Genomic DNA, 19,803 nt, shown 5'->3' on the forward strand with positions numbered 1-19,803 from the left:
TAGTGATAAGAATCAACATAATCCACCAGATTTATCACACATGCAGAGAAATATTACTGACAGATTTAACAACGTCAAAACCTTCAGCTCCTTGTAGGAAAGGTGTGAAAATCAAACCAATGCTGCAAGATTGCCGAATACAGAATACTAATTGGTAGGAAACCAAGTACAGTATAATTAATGTCAACATATATGTCAGATGCAGACATGCACACACTCCCTACACACACAACCCCAATTAGCAGCAGTGTAGTTCCTGATGGATAAATGACACTGGGGGGTCATGGCATCCTCTCTACAGGAGGGACTGAATCTACAGGTTTTCTATTTTAAATACACCACGCTGTGCAGAGGAGTCATCCCTTAACCGCCATTAAAACCCTGATTACACTGGGTGGCCTCATTACTCAGCCTTTCAGTGTCGACCAGGATTTACATTATCTTTGATTTCCTGATGCATAATTAACAGACACGGGCTTCGCACTACTTTTTCCCCCTAGATCATAATTAAAGTCAGACTGACTGCTCTGATGAGGATGTCTACTCCATCAGTCAATCATTTGTGAACATCAAGACCAAGTTTTTCCAATGAAGTGACTGCTGAGAATTCATTTAAGTACATGTAAAACATATCACACCACGCCTGCAGAGATATCTGAGCGACTACAGCTCCAAAGATCCATTTAAACATCAAAAGAACTATTTGATTGAGATTTCTTGATTTCAGTCAGTTCAATTATTTAAATTAGGAAAACATGAAGGAATACTCTGAGATAAACCAGCACCGAAACTTCTGGATTTTAATTGCTTCACCTTAAAACAGCCCTTTCTATTCAGACGATGTTTCTAACTAAAACACATCCACTCTGAGAAATCTTAAAGTCTCTTTCAGCTGTGGAGCTCAAACTGAACTGAAAACTGTGAAAAACAGTAAAACATCTGGACAATACCTGCTCTGGTTCAAAAGGTCTACTAACCTGACACGCCAGATGGATTTGTTTCACACATCCAGCGCGTACGTGGACTGACACTTCGCTCCGCTTCGTTTCAGATATGCTGTAGGACTATTTTCAGCACCGGCCGCTGCCAAGCCTCGTAAATTCACTGTTGTTCAAAAAGCACCAACCATGGAAGTCACAATCGTAGAACATCTGGTTCTTTCAAAATAAACACAATACACGGACTCCTGATCATAAATCATCACTATGTCAACATTACGTCTCATCCTGCAGCGAGAGCAAAGGGTCACCGAGAGGTCAGTGGGTCACAGAGCTACAACGGTGCCATTGACGAGGAAAAGTTAACTTTTGGGGATATTTAGCCAAAAATTTTTTACATAAAACCACACACATAACCTTTGAACTTCCTAATGTACTCACTCAATGGAGGAAGCAGTAATATCATTGACTTATACCGGAAAGGATGATAAATTAACCCCAAAAGGTAAGTTAAGCTGCTGTTGACATGCTATTCCTGTGTGGACTCAGTTCTCCCGTGATCTCTTCCTGCTGATCAGGACTGTGCGCCGCAGCGCAGCACTCTAGACTCGCTTCCAGTGGGCGAGGTCGCTCACCTTCAGACGGAGTAAACCCGCGGCGCTTTGGTACACGCCGCGCACGCTGTATATATTGAAATCGGAGGTGAGAAACACAGAAACGGGTGAATCAATCTGCTATGCAAGGTTACTCAGCTAAGAGTCTATACAACAATGTACTGTAGAAGATGATCCATCAGAAAGTGCTGGCTCATTTTAAATCTTTATGTTCCCTTGACATATTTCTTACATAGTTAAAGAAACTTGATATAACTAGTTCTCAAAGTGTGTCACGGCAACGTCAAAGCAGTTCACAGGGTAATATCCCGCCCTCTGATGACACATTTTCAGTCTACGGGGAGAAAAACGTTTATTCATGCCTCTGCTCAGACTGTGTACAACTCTGTAACAGTGGTGGTCTAATGTCAGCATTCAGCTGAAGAGGACGCAGCGTTTTTTATTTAATCCAAGAGGATCATATTTCTCCCAAGTGGGCGTGGCTTCAGCTCATTCAACAGACACGCCCACACCACCCTGGAGCAGATTTTACTGCCTCATTTTTCATGATTTTGAAGTTTAATCTTATAAACTTAGAGATGTTTTATCTGACTGAGATTTGAGTTAATACCACAGTGACCAGTCATACAACAAACCTGAATGAAGAACTTTTTTCCCTTTACAGGGTCTTTAAGAACCGCTCAGTAATCAGTCCTGTGTTAACTCTCTTTAACCTAATAATGCCACGATACAGTACAGTTACCATTAAGAGCAGAAAAATACTCATCAACAGATGGGGGCTGCATGAATCCTCTTCTTAAAACTTTGAGAGCCTATTAAGGAAATATTTTAAAACTTCATTCAGCATTACCAACAGACTTTGTGACAACACTAGTGGGTTTTGGTTACTGCTCCTGAATAAAAACAGCTTCACTCCCAACCTTTGGAGCTGCATAATCAGAGTGTTTTCATTTCCTGTGACTGTGTGTGAGCGTATGAATTATGAAATCCAGGACAAGAGTACACAGGCTACAGCAGCCTTGCCCCTGGTCAACACAGTCAACATGTTTTGAATAGTAACTATGTCAGCATCATGTGAGGTTCACTGAGTACAAGCCAGCATGAAAACACGCTGCACCCCGCAGCTAAAGCGAGCAAAGCTGCTACGGAAGAAGCAAGGCCAAGCTTCCCTAATAAGACTGACTTTTGGCTTTTAAAATGTCACCGTGTACACCGAGGTAGAAATTATTCAGACCTCTAACTAAAATAAGCTCCGTCACATCCAGGAGCTCTTAAGTACATCTGAAGGTATTTCTCCAAGGCCGTAATAATAAGGTTAGGGCCTGGTGGAGCACTTTTTAATTACTTAGTCATGGCCAGAGCCCTGAAGGAGGAATTTCACCTCAATCCCAAACTTCCCCAAAGAGGCACCAAGGTCAAACTCTTAAAGAAATTAACAGACTCAAAACAGCTAAATCAAACAGTCCCTACAGGTTCTTTCTTAATTAGCAAAGTTGTACTTAATAGGTTTAACTTTTAAACAGTTAGAGAGGACAAAGACAGCAGGTAAACATGATAAATAAATAAAAATGACGCTGAGGTAATCCCTACACCTTAAACTGACAGAAACGTGTTACTGCATCCTCATGAGGCTCAGGTTGTTGCTTAATGTCATGGTTTCAACCTTGCCGAGAGGGCTCCCTCTGACACAGCCTCCTTCCTGACTTTCATCATTAAACTGCACACGGGCCAGAGGCTTTGAAAGCGTGCTACTATTGAGCGCTGTTGAAAGGAAGGCGCGTTTCATTTAGTGGTCTACTGAAGATGATTTGCATTCATGGGTTTTAATTGTGCCGTGTGATGTTCAACAGGCTAAGCTGCTCCACGGAGCTTGTTCCTCTCATCTGCCTCGCTGATTGATGGTGGATGATTTTCCCTTGAACTTTCAGGGCTGGAGAGTTCAGAGCGTTGAGGGTGGGGGTGAAGGCGAGGGTGGTGGAGAGAGGGAGTGTCAGTACATTCACATGCGGTTAGAAAAGTCTAATTATTGTATCGGTCCAACAAAAACGGGACTTTCAAAATAAATGTAAAAAATAAACTTTACTTTGATTTCAGAGTCCCAGACAAAATTCCAAAGTCGGAGGAAAATCGTCTTGCTAAAGTCTCAGCCCGCTCCTGTTAGGTGGTCCTAAGACTCGATTTTAACCGTTTTAAGGCGGTCTTTCTTCAGTCCTGGCGTTACGATAATATCAAATGTGTTTGATATTGTCAGAAGTCTTTAGTCTGGCTGTATGATCAATCAATCAATCAAACTTTATTTATAAAGCGCTTTTCATACATGACATGTAACTCAAAGTGCTGTACATGGACAAATTAAAAACATAATTGATAATTGTGCTTTTTTAATGCTGATAAATTGAAGATTATTGAATTAACTGTGATTAACCACGTTTTTTGTAAAGCTGAGTTCAGTTTATCTATCCACACCCAGGCCCCGTCCACACGGAGACAAAAAAGATATATTGCCGTTCTGTTTTGAAAAAGTTTTCCGTAAAGACTGAATCGTTTCAGGAAATATCCACGTAAGCACGGAAACGCTGAAAACGCTGTAGTATATATGCCAAGCCTGTACGTGGCGCTCTAACGCTGCTACAGAAATGTAGATCAGAAGAATGAAGATCACAGAAAACTGACACAAGCTTTCTCCCAGTTGCTCTTCTGGTTGTTCTTAGCGTTGGATTTAAGAACTTATGTTGTGTGCGTTTGGCGGTGGTGGTAAAGGAGCGTCAGATTTTGCTGTAAAAGCCATAACAAGCCCAGTAGCTTCTGCAGCACGAACACAAATCTGTAATCCGCCATGTTTGTTTTGGTCGGACGCTCGGGCGCCTTACAAAGCTACGCTGTGTGTGATGACTGACGAGACAGAAGAGGAACTTTCTGGAAGGTGTGCTTCCCGTCAATCTGGAGTAAAAATAACAGCATGTTATAAAAAGAACATCACACCAACAGTCAGACATGGTGGGGGCAGAGTGATGGTCTGGGGCTGCTTTGCTGCTTCAGGACTTGGACCACTTGCTGTGATTGATGGATTTTTTTATAATACAGAAAAACTGACCGGTGGGAAAAACTCTGATTGTTTTCATGGTCAATGGGAGAGAAAATGTAACACCAACAAAGTATTACAAAAACATCAGTATCTGCCTTATTTCCCACTATCAGTGCATCTCTACAGTTAACTCTACTGCTTCACAGTTTGCTTTTAAACTTCTGAACAGCCCCCTTTATCACAGACTCCACCAACCCTACAGGGTCCTCAGATCATCTAACACGTGCCTCTTGGCCGTCCGTAGCTGCAAACTCAAACTTAGAGGAGTGCGTGCTTTCACAGTCTCAGCTCTTAGCCTGTGGACGAGCCTGCTCTGTTGGATCAGATCAGACCGCCGATACACTCCCTGAGGTCTGCCTCATCATCTCTGGTCCTCTGGTCTTCACTAGCCTGTTTACATACTGTACAGGGTTTTCAGGGTTCTGTTTATTGTTCCATATCTGAAATCCAGTGGCTTGTCGTCTTTATGGCCCTGTACTGAACTTGTTTTCAGCCTTATCACAATATTTACCTGTTAAATAAAAATGACTGGAAAAGTTTTTAAAGGTTGAATTAGAAGCTCAGAGCTTTTTAAAAGGAAGCACCATAACCTTACTTTATTACTTAAAATAATTAAAATGGACTTAAAGCCCCAGACAGAACATATTTACTTTATAACAATGTGGTTTTAATAGTTTTGTTATTACAGCAGGGATCAGATGTCCCAAAATATTACCATTATGAATATTAGAAGAATAAAAACATCATTTCATTGAGAGAAGTGAGCTGAGCTTAGAGAGAAATTCACTGTAAAATCTAAGTCCTGCTTTTTAATTCATGATAACTTTGCATTTGATTATATCGGTGGTTCCCAAAGTGGAGGTTGGGACCCCTGGGGGGGGCTGTGAGACACTTACAGGGACTTCCACCTATGACTTTTGGACATGGCGATCCAAACCGAGCCCTGCTAATTTACTTTCCATCACCAGTTTGGCCACGCTGGGCCCAGGATGGTCCTGCTCTGGAGCAGGGTCCAAGTGTGCCTCCAGGCGTGCTGCGATGACATCCCAGCGGTTCGTCAACATTCGGGGATGCCTCGCAGACGTGTTTAAGTAGCGACCGCTGCACCAAACTGCTAGGTGAGACTTGTGCTTAAATTAAAGTGCACAAAAACTCCTTTAAATTTAAATTTCTACATTTTGCTTTGAGCAACATCGTGTGCTTTAAACCACCTCCAGGGGCGGCTGGGACCCTGGTCTCTAGTACTGTTAATTACTGAGAAGTTTGGGAGGCCCTTCACTTTACAGGGTCTTTAAGAACCCACCAATAATCAGGCCTTAGGCTGGAGGGTGTTAGCCTGACAGCAGAGCCACATCTTTCAAAAATGCCTCTAAAGCATTTACTCAACCAAAGAGCCAAAGAGTGTAAATAAACCTTTGCAACAGCCACAATGTAAGAGGAGAAAAATGAGCTGAAGTGGCAAAAAGCAGCAAAAAGGTGGCAAAAATGGGGAGAAAAAGTGGCAGAAATGGGAGAGAAGTGACAAAAAAGGAGTTGCAAGTGTCCAAAATGGTCAAAAGCGGAAAAAAAACTTTCATAAAATGACTGAAAATTGACTAAAATCATCAAAAAGTAGCAAAAAGGTTGGAAAAATGAAAAAGGTGACGTTAAATGGCAAGGGGCAGCTTTTATGGGTAAAAAGTGGCAAAAAAAAATAGCAAAAAAGGGGAAAAATGCTAATAACAAAAAACAAAAAGCAGGACAAAAGAGGCAAGAACTGGCAAAAGAGGACAAAAACGGGATAAAAGTGGAAAAAATTGGCCGAAAGTGGCAAAAAGGGGCTTAAAGCAGCAAAAATGGTTTAAAAGGGGCAGAAAATTTAAAATAAGGGCAATGGAAATAAACAAACAGAAATAAAGGCTGTCAAAGCCAACTGTAGAAGTGTGGGAAACAAACTGATTAATGTGATTGCAATGGACAGTTTCTGAGGTCAAAGTTTCTCTTTTTTTAAGGTTTTCTGGGGGAATAATAATTAAATTTAAGAGCCACAAAACATCACATGTGGCTCCAGAGCAGTGATACTCAACACGTGGCTCTACGAACAAACGGGTCAGAAATTAAATGTCAAAAAATAAATAAATAAATAAATAAATCGCGCCGCTTACAGCGTTGATGACATCATGTTTATAATGAACAAAAATTTAAAAAATGTTGGTACTATCTTGTTCCTGCATGTCTTTACCTGAAAATACGAGGCGTTCCGCGGCTACTGAATCAAGAACAGAGCGTTTTTTGTCCACTATCATCCCAGCCGTGGAGAAAACCCTCTGCGCCCTGACGGAGGTCCCAGGATGCACAGGTAACAGCGTGCCAGCTGGGACAGGAGAGGATACCTGGACCAGGACGTTTTCCACCACGACAGCAGGTTACTGTTGGTTACTGTCAGCATCTCTTCACGTAGCAAAGCCTCACTTACCAAATCACCGCCAGCGTGTGCACCGCCTTGGCGATAAACACCCCCAATGGCGGCCATTGACACCTCTGTGTTTTGGTGTGAAAACTTTATTGTACATCATGTCACGTGTCATGTGACGAAACATTAGGTTCTTAGGTCGACATTTGGGTGAAGGAGCGGCCAAGGAGAGAGGGGAGAGACTCGAGAACGATTATAAACCGTATAAATATTTTTAAAACACGCTCCAATAGTAACATCAGTTATTGAATATTAATGAGTTTTTAGATATTTAAATTATATTTGAACAATGAAGTTCGTTCCAACAGCCTTACAGTGGACAGAGTTAGAGACGGGAGAGAGAGAGAGAGAGAGAGGGGAATGACATGAAGGAAAGGAGCCACAGGCCAGACTTGAACCGGGGCCGCCTGCTTCACTTAACCGCACCTTTTCGCCTACAGTCACCGCTCTCAGGGTCGGTCTTCGTGTCTTCCTGCTTGTCTATTGTGTTCCTTCTGTCTACCAACATTCAAACAGCAGACAGAGGCAGGCTGGCAAGCATGCAATGCATTTAGTAGTTAAGATTAGCAGCACCTGTCAGGCAGCTTGTTGGCCTTAAGTATAAACGGCTTAAGAGAAGTATCACGCTTTATGAGCTTACTCAGATATAATCTGCAGTCTCATATTAGAGGCTGTTTGGCTCATTCTTCAGAGGGGAATAACAGAGCAATGAGGGATTTTAAATGCATATTTCAATACTTACTGCACCAAATCCACCATTTTGGGATGTCACTATTTATACTAGCATGCATTGTGAGTGTGAACACTATGGAGCGGGGGACACCTCTCAAAGGCAAAGAAGATTAGCTGTGCCTACAGATGCAAGTGTGCTGCTGCTGCTAACTCTATTTAGGGATGAAAGCATCGGCAGCAGAATGACAATCAATTCAGATTCACTGTACACACAAGGATAATTTAATCAACTTTCTTTTTCAGCACATACATCCTAAAAGGTACTGCTCTCAGTGTCATCCTCTCTATTTAAGGACACAAAAAGCAGACTGCATGTTTGTTTGCAGCAAGAAATAAAAGCATTATAAGAAGAAAACATTACTGCATGTGCTCATGGGATTTAGCTACACCAACGTTTGGGATTCTGTAAATCCGGGGTGTCAGACTCAGTCACAGCAGGAGCCAGATTCTGAATTTAGGTCTAACCTGAAGGCCGAGCAGGGTCAGCATTTAACCAGAAACTGCCACCATCATATCATCAGTAATGAATCATGGAAAAACATCTAAGCACTGATGATATGATGGTTTTGAGATTTAAAAAAAAAGTCTAAATGATAAGTTTAAAGGCTCAAAATCTGAGATAAAAGGTCAAACTGATAAGAACAAAAGGTCAGAACATGAAATTTACAGTCAAAAAAAGTTTTTAGAAGGCAATTACATGAGATACTTTCAAAATCATGAGTTTTAAAGGTTCAAATATGAGATAGATCAAGTAATAAGTTTTAAGGTCACATGCGATAAAACTGGAAATCATGAGTTTTATCAGTCAAAATATGCAAAAAATTCAAAATCATGAGTTTTAAGGGTCAAAATATGAGATAAAATTCAAAATAATACATTTTAAACTTCCAAATATGAGATAAAATGTCGAAATCATGAGTTTTAAGGGTAAAAATATGAGAAAAAATGTCAAAATCATTAATCTTTAAAGTCAAAATATGAGATAAAACTGGAAATCATGAGTTTTATCAGTCAAAATATGATAAAGACATTCAAAATCATGAGTTTTAAAGGTCACAATATGAGATAAAATCAGAGTTTTATCCATGAAAATATACAATAAAATTCAAAATTATACATTTTAAACTTCAAAATATGAGATAAAATGTCAAAATCATGAGTTTTCAAGGTCAAAATATGAGATAAAATTTAAAAGAATATGTTTTAAAGGTTCAAATTATGAGATAAAATGTCAAAATCGTTAATTTTTTAAGGTCAAAATATGAGATGAAACTGGAAATCATGAGTTTTATCAGTCAAAATATGATAAAGAAATTCAAAATCATGAGTTTTAAAGGTCACAACTTGAGATAAAATTCAAAATTATACATTTTAAACTTCAAAATATGAAATAAAAAGTCAAAATCATGAGTTTTTATGTCAAATATACAAGATAAAATTCAAACTGATATGGGGCTCACCGGTAGTCCAGTGGTTGGGGCGTGCGCCATGAACGCGGGTGGTTCAGGTTCGACTTCGGCCTGTGGCATCATTCCCTGCATGTCTCTCCCCTCTCTCTTCCCTGTTCCCGAGTCTATCCACTGTCCTCCTCTATCTAATAAAGGCAGAAAAAAGGCCAAAGATAAATTGAGAAATTCAAAATCATGAGTTTGAAGGGTCACAATATGAGATAAAATCAGAGTTTTATCCATGAAAATATGAGATGAAATTCAAAATAATACATTTTAAACTTCCAAATATGAGATAAAAAGTCAAAATCACAAGTTTTAAAGTCAAATACACAAGATAAAAATCAAAATGATAAGTTTTTAAGGTAAAAATATGAGATAAAATTCAAAGAATATATTTTAAACTTCAAATTTTGAGATAAAATGTATAAATCATGAGTTTTTAAGGTCAAAATATGAAAGAAATTCAAAATCATGAGTTTTATCAGTCAAAATGATTAAGAAATTCAAATCATGAATTTGAAGGGTCACAATATGAGATAAAATCAGAGTTTTATCCATGAAAATATGAGATAAAATTCAAAATTATACTTTTTAAACTTCAAAATATGAGATAAAATGTCAAATCATGAGTTTTAAGTCAAATACACGAGATAAAATTCAAAATGATAAGTTTTTAGGAGAAATTAGGAAATTAAACTGAAATTTACGAGTTTTTAGGGTCAAAATATGAGATAAAATTCAAAATAATACATTTTAAAATTCAAAATATGAGATAAAAAGTCAAAACCACAAGTTTCAAAGGTCAAAATATGAGATAAATTTGGAAGTCATGAGTTTTAAAGGTAAAAACTTGACGATACATTTAAAACCACAATTATGAAAGGTGAAAATATGACTTAAAATTTAAAAGTGTGAATCTTAAAGATCAAAATATTACATAAAAAGTAATATTTATAGGAAAGAGTAGAAATAATTAGTACTATATATTATATAATCTATACTAATTCTTCCTACTCTTTACTTTTTCAAAGTTTTATGATTTAAGGATATTTGAAATCATTGAGGTTAAGTTTACAATTTCATACTGAAGAAATCTGCAGACCCCATTCTTGTGGACCAGTTATAAAAGAAATATTAATGGTCTTGTGGGCCGGGTATAACAGTATCACAGGCTGGATTTGGCCCCCAAGCCTCCAGTTTGACACCCGTGCTGTAAATAAAAGCCTATTTCTTTGCTGATTAGAAGCAGCAGAGCAGTGCTGAAGGAAGCAGCTCACTGTCAGAGGACATGGTGGCGGTCCATCCTCAAGTATGAGTCATGCACATCATCCTTACTGCATCCAATCTTTGAATAATGCATGCTAGCTAGCTGCATGCATCAGCAGCAGAAGTACAGGAAGCTTTGGCATGTCTTCTTCACAGGCAGACTGTCGGCAGCCCATCTGCACCCATCAACACTGCATAAACAGCAGCAGAAATGCTAGCATCCCCGGTTTGTCTCCAACAGTTGTGTTTTTGGAATATTTGTCAGCAGTGCCTTCTCCTTCTGCTGTGCACTATAGCCTCCCCTTTTTCAGACTTCTGCAGATGTGAGGGATGAAAGACAGCGGCAGAGCTGGTAGTTCAGCACCTCAGCTCTCTGCATTGAGATAGCAAAGATCACAGCTCCATGCTCCATTTTCACAGCTCATTCTGAGCCTCTCCGCAGCACTCTGAGGACACTCTGCTCATAATAACAGACAGCAAGCTTTACCATAAAGCAGCTTCACCTCACAAATATCATCCAGGCACCCTCTGCATGCGTCACACAGTACAGAGTCTGCTTTGTTTCAGCAGGCAATTGGTTTTCTGTGACTTGAGGCTCTTGCAGCCTTCACAGATGTTTTGTCTCACTACTCAAATGTTGCAGGCAGCTTTGTCTGGTCTGAGATTTTAGGATTATGTACTTAGAGTTTCAGAAAAATTCATTTGTCATCTTCTGTTCTCTTCCTCTGGTTTTCAGATCGGTGTGGTAGTTGTAAATCAGACGCTGCCATGTCAAAATTAGTCGGCAGTCCTGCCTGGAGTCTGCATGTATGTTTTATTTTGTAGTCTGTCAGTAAAACTATAGGTCACTGATCATCAACTGGTGGCCCGAGGGCCATATCAGGCCCCTAAAGCTTCCTATCTGGCCCCCAGAAGACCATTACATTCAGAAAAGGAGGAGATGTTGTGATTTTACAGTTAGCTTTCGGCTTTAAATGTCTGCAGCTGTTAAATCCACCCCAAAAACAATTATATCAAAATAGTTTTAGAATGACTTAACATTTGATCTGGTTCTACAAAAATTATCCTGTCAGCCACTGGTAAAAAAAGGGTAAAAGAAAAAAAAAAGTATAAAAAACTGGGTTTAGACTGGCAGAAATGTCGCAAAAATGGCCAGAAAAGTGGTGAAAAGGTTGATAATTGTAAAAATTGGTTGTGGATAGGGATGTGAATTTTTGCCGATATTTAAAGATTCATTTTAGCCGATACCGATATTGATGATATTTGAATATGTTTTACGAAACTAAAAACTCAGTCTTTTGAACACAATTTTAGGTTTTATGATTTAAAAAAAGAAAAAAAACTTTTTCTTAAAACACACTTTAAAGTTTAAATAATGAGAATGAATAAAGAACTAGAAAAGCACTCAGAGAGTGCAGACCTCCACCATCAGCCCTATCTCCCAATAGTGAAAAACCCTTTAAAAACATTCCTGGATCCAGACGGTGATCCGGATCACTCCCAAAATCTAATTCACTGATTACTCCCTCGCCGGTGGGGTGGAGACACGGTGAGGCAAAGCATTGTCTTCGCTACGTGTGAACTGTCATGGCGGCAGCACCCATGGATGACTGGAAGTCATGGCAGAGGGTGAATATTCCTCTATTCCTCCCAGCATTGTGAGTTTTCTCGCTACAATTCGCTGTCTTTCTCTCTGTTACGCTCCGACTCGTCTCCTAGACTGGGCGTGTTTTTCAAACTCTATAACCACCAACACTTTGAATAGAAAAAAATAAACTTCCTGGATCCAGACGCTGATCTAGATCATTCCCAAAATCAGTTCTTCCTTTTGCCATTTCTGACATTTCCTGAAAATTTCATTAAAATCCGTCCATGACTTTTTGAGTTATGTTGCTAACAAACTAACTAACCAACGAACAAACCCACTCGATCACCTCCTTGGCAGAGGTAAAAAGATCTCAACTTAAATAGGTCTGTTGGTTCAGCCTAAAACTCCACTAATTTACTAGTATATATGGCCAAATTTTACAATTTATATATGCTGATATGCTTGTTTAAAATATTGGATGTAAATATCAGAAAAAATTTTGATATCTGCCGATACCGATATTTTGCTTTTCTTTTTTTTGGTGAATATCTGCCAATACTGATATCTGGCCAATAATATCATGCATCCCTAGTTGTGGAGTGGCACAAAGAGACAAAAATTGGCAGGAAAATTGGTGAAAAGAGGTTAAAATGGGGCAAAAATTGGTAAAAGAGGAAAAAAGGGGCAAAAAGTTTCAAAAATAGGTTAAAAGTGGCAAAAATGGATGAAAGAGTGGCAGAAAGGGGATAAAACATGCAGAAAAAGTGGTAAAAATGGGTTAAAGAATGTCAAAGCTTGGGTTTAAGACCCTACAAGTATCAAAAATGGGTTAAAAGGGTAAATGTATATGGCAACAGTAGCCTGGAAAAGTAGTGAATTGGGCTAAAGAGTGGCACACATGGGAAATAATTGGCAGGAAAGTGGCAAAAAGAGGTTACATAGTGGCAAAGTGGGTGAAAATTGGAAAAAAAATGATCTAAAAGGGGCAAAAATTATCAAAAATGGGTTATACGTGGCAAAAAATGTTACGGAAATGGCTGAATGAAGTAGTGAAAAGCGATTAAAAAGTGTCAGAATGAGATAATTTTGGTACTAAATCACAATTGGGAGGGCCCATTCTCTGGGATTTTAAAGAAAATACAAATTCTAATACAATATTATGTTAATCATAATTAATGAATTTTCTTCGGGCATGAATAAAGTTATTATTGTGTTGTCGTGTATTGTATTGCAATCAGACCAAAATACTTAATTTTTGGTTTATTTTGAAAGTCCGGTCCCCAGAGTCTCTGTCCAGACTAAATCTGGTCCTTGTGCAAATGTACCTGACCGCTGCTATAGGTAAGAGCAGCAGCATCTCACTAGCAGTGCTTGGTACTTCCACTAGCTTCATAAAAAGCTCAAAAATAAATTGAAGGGACTGCAGTATTTGCTTGTTTTGCTCCATGACACACAGTGCCCTCAGACAGATTGCTTTTGTCAAGTACACGAGAACAACGCTGTTGTGAGAGCCCTGCAGTGAAATAAAAAAAGGCTGAAGAGTATGACACTACAAATAAAATCCAAACTTCAGAATGAAACATATTATTAGCACAGCGCTGGGTTCTTTTCTCCTAAGACTGCAGGCGAAGGAGGATGAACTCAGCAGAAAACTGTCAGGGGAATAACATGTGAGAGAACCACAAGCTTCCGTAGAAGCAGTCTATTATCTATAATCATTTGGGAGGCTATCTCAAACAAGACCTTTAAACCACAAGCAAACCCTCCCAAGACTGTTTCCTCACTAATAAACTGTCTTTTCAATTAGCACCTATCTGACGTTACAACGATAACACAAAACCAATTACACGCAGCGCTGCAGATAACTCCTAATCCACTTAATAGCTCTGATTTGACTTCTTCTTTTCTCTTCTCCCCTTCCACCGCTGCTGCCCGGGGGCTTTTTGTTCTCCAACTAGGACAAGGTATCACTTTGAATCACTGGTATTGAAAGCCTATCAAAGATAGCAGGCTGGCCAGTCTCCTGGAGGTCCTGATGCTGTTTTTGTGTCTATGAAAAGGGTGTTGATGACAGCTATGAGGGCGAGAAGAGCAAAGCCAGCTTTACACGCCAGGCTTCAGGTGCTAACACTTGTGTTCACAGCTCAGCATCACGCCTTCACTATGCCCCGTGTTATCTTTCCTCAATAATGCTGTTAATTAGCTTTAACCTTAACTGCGAGTCTGCAGGAATTACATTCACCCTTTCTGCCTCATCTGTTTGCATCAGAATCAGAGTTTGCTGCTGAGTAAGACATTTGCCTTTTTAAACTAATAACTAAAACACACAAGGAATAGAATTAAACACAGGGCCAGTAAATTTCATCTTTTCATAAATTAAACTGAAAGTAGAGTCCGCTTGTTTGGGCCGCACCAGAGTTGGTGTGAGCTTTCACACCACTCCAAACAAACCGAACTATCTGGGAAAACAGACCAGAGTTCGCGTGAGCTTTCACACCACTCTAGACGGACCGAACTATCCTGGAAAAGGGGCCGGAGTTCGTGTAAGCTTTCGAACCACTCTAAGGGGGCTTTCACACCTATGTCGTTTGGTCCAGACTTTCGGACTTTTCTGTTTAGTCCGAACCAAAATGATAGGTGTGTTACCTCCCCTGGACCGTGGTCCGGACCAAACAGCCGGACCTTGGTCCGACCAAAAGAGGTGGTCTTGGTCCGGACCAAACAGAACCACGGTCTGCTTCATGGCCAGTGTGAGAGCATTATTTTGAAAGGTTCGGACCTTCGTATCAATGACGGGAAATTACGACATGACTACCGGCAAAGTAAATCATCACCAAAACAAAATGTCTCAGATTGATCGCAGCCTCCTAAACGGAATGGAATCAAACTGAGTTGAAATTGAATTTGTATCGTATCAGATCATAGTGAGTTAGACCCATCACTGAAAACATCCCTGTCTACAACTATAACAAGTAATAAAACCAGCTAATAAAGTTAACCTAACCCATCCCCTAAGTTCATCTGCTTCTGTTGCTTTTTTATGTGACAGCCTTGTTACCCCTTGATTTTCATAGCAGAGTTAGAAGTCTAAAATGTGTCATGGATGGGAGATATAGTAGAAAAAACTGACCTTTGCAAAACCCTGATAGACATGAATGATTGAGGTTTCTGCTTCTGGGTTGTACTTCTGTCAGAGCTATACTGACTAAAAAGAGCAAGAGAGGAGCAGATCTGGGAAATGAGTCTCTGTAGAAGCAGCAGGGCTGAATAAGTGGACTGAGCCAGCGCTGCTATTAACCTGGACCTGTTAAAGCTTTGACAGATAACAAAGACCTGCCTCTAATGATGCCATGCAGTCACAGCACTTTAATTAAGAGGTGAAAGTGCACAGAATTGGCTGTTTCATTAAAACGAGGCTGAAAGTCGAACTACAGCATGTGGCAATCAAATGCAACTTTGCTGCTTCTGAAGCTCCAGCAACAAAGAAATAAGAAAACGAAAAGAATAATATGGCAATCAATCCATGCAAAAGTAATCTTGCATCTCCATAATTTCAATCCAAACAGGTCTATGCAGCCGTGAGTGATTTTCCTTCATTGCACACCTGATAGGAGGCGACCCATCTCATGCATCACACAATGCACGAATCAGTCATCATTTGCATCAAAATGATAACTCAATGAAATCTTATTTTCACATCTCACTGCTAGTTCTTCCTGTTTAGAAAGGCAAACAAAAGGCACTTTTGCTGCAGGAGGGGTGAAGAAAGGGGGGACTTGCTAGATGCATTTATCAAATATGGCAATTTGCTTAATGGACTCTGACAAAGCCACTGGCGGTCTTTATTTAGATGCAGATGACTTCCTCCACACTGGCTTCCTCTGTCACTAGCAGAGCTGCCTGTCAGAAAAAAAGAGACGAGAGCTCCCTCCTGTTTTTACAGACTACAGTCAATCACCATCTCAGTCCGTCTGTGTGAGATCGACTGACTGCCTGCCTCTCGACCCCCCCTTGGCCACCACTATTTCCCCCTCACTCTGTATAAATTCCCCATTAATGCTGCCAAAAGAGAACAAACCGTCTCTCTGCTGGACTGCTCGTTTTTGTATTAAAGCACAGAGCTGCTCATAGTCACGGTTGTCATGATACAAAGGAAACACTGGAAGTTGGCTGGGAGAAATGCTAACAGTGTCTGTGTTTAATCACGCGGAGCACCATATCACTCCAAAGCACAGCTGTCATTCCCAAACACAGACAGATGAAATATCAAGATTAAATACAGTGTCTCTAATGCTTTCATTGTGACAGTACTTGACATTATACACCATGACTTTTAACAAATTTGCCAGCGAAAAATTAAGCCATTTCTGTATTCAATTGCTGTAATGCTTACGGGGTAGTTTTTAGGCCTGGAGGAGCTGATAAGCATGCAACCAGCATACTGAAAGAACATGGCTTTCCAGCTATTAAACTCTTCAAGTACAATCTCTCCCTCTCTCTCTCTCTCTCATGTGTGAGTTCATTGGTAGACTCAGCTCTTGTTGAGGGGGTTCAACGCTAAGGCAACAGTGCCCTCTTGGTTTAAAAAACAAACTAAACAAAGCTTCAAACTGTGATTCATCAATGACCCTCATACACAATTCATGTCAAAGAAGGACTACTGCTTTCAAATGTGGATATTAGATGTAAGGCACTGACAACATTTCCCCCCAACATTGTGATTTAATATGCAATTATTTTTTTAAAGGGGACATATTTTACCCCTTTAAGACAAGTTTATATCGGTCTCAGAGGTCCCTGAAACATGCCTGTGAAGTTTGTTTCTGAAAAAACACTCCTGTATTGACTTCTACATGTCTAAAAACCCCTCTGTTTCAGCCCTGCTCAGAACGAGCTGTTTCTGTGTCTGTGGCTTTAAAAGTTAATGAGCTGTCTGACTCCGCCCCTGACCACGCCCCTCTCAGGAGATGCATGCGGCAGAGGATCAGGAGAGGAGGGCAGAACTTTCTTCCACCAAGTGGAAAAGGCCAACTGAACCTGGGGGCGGGGCTAACTCCCCACATGACATCATGAGGGGAAAATCTGACAACAGCTTGTTTCAGCACACATTTTCTGATTCTTGGGGGGATTGTGGACAGGCCAGGGGCACATATTTATGCTAGAAAAGCCTGAAAAAAGTGATTGTTGCATAATATGTGACCTTTAAGTTCCTCATTTGAGATTGAGATTTATTGATGTGTGATTATCTATCCTGATTCTGTTTGTTCTGTTGTATGATTTTAAAACAAATAACTGAAAGGAGCATGTACAGATTAACAATTTATAGTTATTTACTGAAATCAAAACACACATCATCTTAAATGATTTTTTTAATAATAACAATAATAATAACTAGAAAAGCACTCAGGGAGCACAGACCTCCACCATTAGCCCTATCTCCCAATAGTAAAGAATCCTTTAAAAACATTCCTGGATCCAGACGGTGATCCGGATCACTCCCAAAATCTAATTCGCCGATTACTCCCTCCCCGGTGGGGTGGAGACATGGTGAGGCAAAGCATTGGCTTTGGTACGTGTGGACTGTCATGGCGGAAGCACCCATTGTCTCACCAAATGACTGGAAGTCATGGCAGAGGGTGAATATTCCTCTATTCCTCCCAGCATTGTGAGTGTTCTTGCTACAATTCGCTTTCTTTCTCTCTGGGACTGGGAGTGCATCTTTCAAACTCTATAAACTCCAAAACTTTGAATAGAAACACACCCAAAAAATGCTGCTGGGATTAAAGTTACTCATGTCCGCCATCTCCTGGTGTAAAGTGGTAACAGACCTCCGCCATTAGCCCTATCTCCCAATAGTAAAGAATCCTTTAAAAACATTCCTGGATCCAGACAGTGATCCGGATCACTCCCAAAATCGAATCAGTTCTTCCTTAGGCCATTTCTGACATTTCCTGAAATTTCATCAAAATCCGTCCATAACTTTTTGAGTTATGTTGCTAACAAACTAACGAACAAACAAACTAAGGCCCCGTCCACACGGAAACAAATTCAGGTGTATACGCTAAAGTTTTTGTTGAATCTGCATTTCATCAACATGGAAACGGCGTTTCAGGTGACTGTAAATGATACTTTTTAAAAGCTTTTTAAATCCGTACACGATGGACGGCTATCCGCATCTTTCTTGAAACGATTACGTCACACACAGCATAGCTCTCTCACGACGCCTGCGCCGGTCCGACCAAAACAACGACGACTGAATACAGGGTTGTGTTGGTGCTGCAGAAGCTGCTGAGTTTGTTACGGATTTTACAGCAAAATCTGATGCTCCTTTACCACCACCACGAAACACATACACCGTATGTTCTTAAGGGCAACTAGAAGAAAGTTTGTGTCAGTTTTCTGTGATCTTCTTCTCTCGTTTGGCGAATGTCTGTGGCAGCGTTACAGCACTACACACAGGCTTGGCATATGCACTACAGCGTCTTCAGCGGTTCCGTGCTTACGCAGATATTTCCTGAAACGATTCCGTCTTTACGGAAAACTTTTTCAAAAGGATAAGGGCAATATATCATTTTCGTCTCCATGTGGACAGGGCCTAACAAACCCTGCCGGTCACGTAACCTCCTTGGTGGAGGTGATAAATGACTATCCATCTATCTATCTGTCTATCTATCTAAACAATGAAGATATTTTGTTTGTTCTGAACAACTTCTCAAATGTAAGACCCTGGAGACTTACTGGGATTTCCTCTGCATTTGCTGTTGAACAATTAAACCAAAACCCCGTGGGCCTTCGCTGTGATGATGGAGGGATGAAGCCTCCTCCAAAAATAAACACAACAAATTGAGTTCTTCTTTAATGAGGCTTAAATATGACTTCTGTGCTTAAGATGTGCTAATGGAGATTAATCTTCAGAACCGTCGCTGCCTTTAAATCCTCTGTGTCTTCCATCGCTGAGTAGAGATTAACGGCAAACCACCGGGGAAGATGATAAGTGGTTTCCTCAAGTCCATGAGGGGACCGCGGGTCTACTGAGGGACCGAGAGAGGACCTGCATTAAACCGAGGAAACCTCTAACACTAATCACCTCAAAGCAAAGATCTGTGAAGTCTGACAGACTAGTGGCAAAGACTGAAAGTGTCCAGAGGGATTTCCTTTGAATTCAGTCAGGGGTCAGAGGTAGAGAGGGGTTAAATTCATACATCGCTTATTCAAATTATTATGATTAATGTTTATAAAGCAGAGATTGAGGCCTAAATATTAAAAAAGCCTTTGTGCTGAGATGTAATTGAAGTGGTCAGGGACCCTGAAGACTGCAGGAGAAGCCCGATGAGTCAGAGAATATTTGAAGATAGGAGCAAAAACTATTTTCCTCTCATTTGTACTGATGTGTGCTTATTATGCAGAATATTCCTTCCACAAAGGCAAACTCTGGGGGCATGATTACTCACCGTCCATCACATTAACCCTTTCAAACCCACAGTTATGCAAGTCTGCCAGGACATATTCTTACATTTTTACATACTGTAGTGCCATTTTTGGGAGTATTTTTGTTTGCTTTACATCAGAGGTGTCAAACTCAGTCACAGCAGGAGCCGGATTCTGGATTCAGGTCTGACCTGAGGGCCTAACAGGGTCAACATTTCCCATAAACTGTCAACCTCATTTTCACCAGTG

General features: G+C 40.3%; 1 long non-coding RNA gene across 1 annotated transcript in view; it reads right to left on the reverse strand.

Annotated features, from left to right (window-relative positions):
• Window positions 1–19,803, reverse strand: part of LOC121522549 — a 73,837-nt gene that overhangs the window by 40,370 nt on the left and 13,664 nt on the right. The window contains exon 3 of the long non-coding RNA XR_005992994.1: window positions 9,282–9,415. This is a non-coding gene — a long non-coding RNA (uncharacterized LOC121522549). The remainder of the gene's footprint in view (window positions 1–9,281; window positions 9,416–19,803) is intronic.

Source organism: Cheilinus undulatus, linkage group 15 (assembly GCF_018320785.1).
Source record: "Cheilinus undulatus linkage group 15, ASM1832078v1, whole genome shotgun sequence".
NCBI lineage: Eukaryota > Metazoa > Chordata > Actinopteri > Labriformes > Labridae > Cheilinus > Cheilinus undulatus.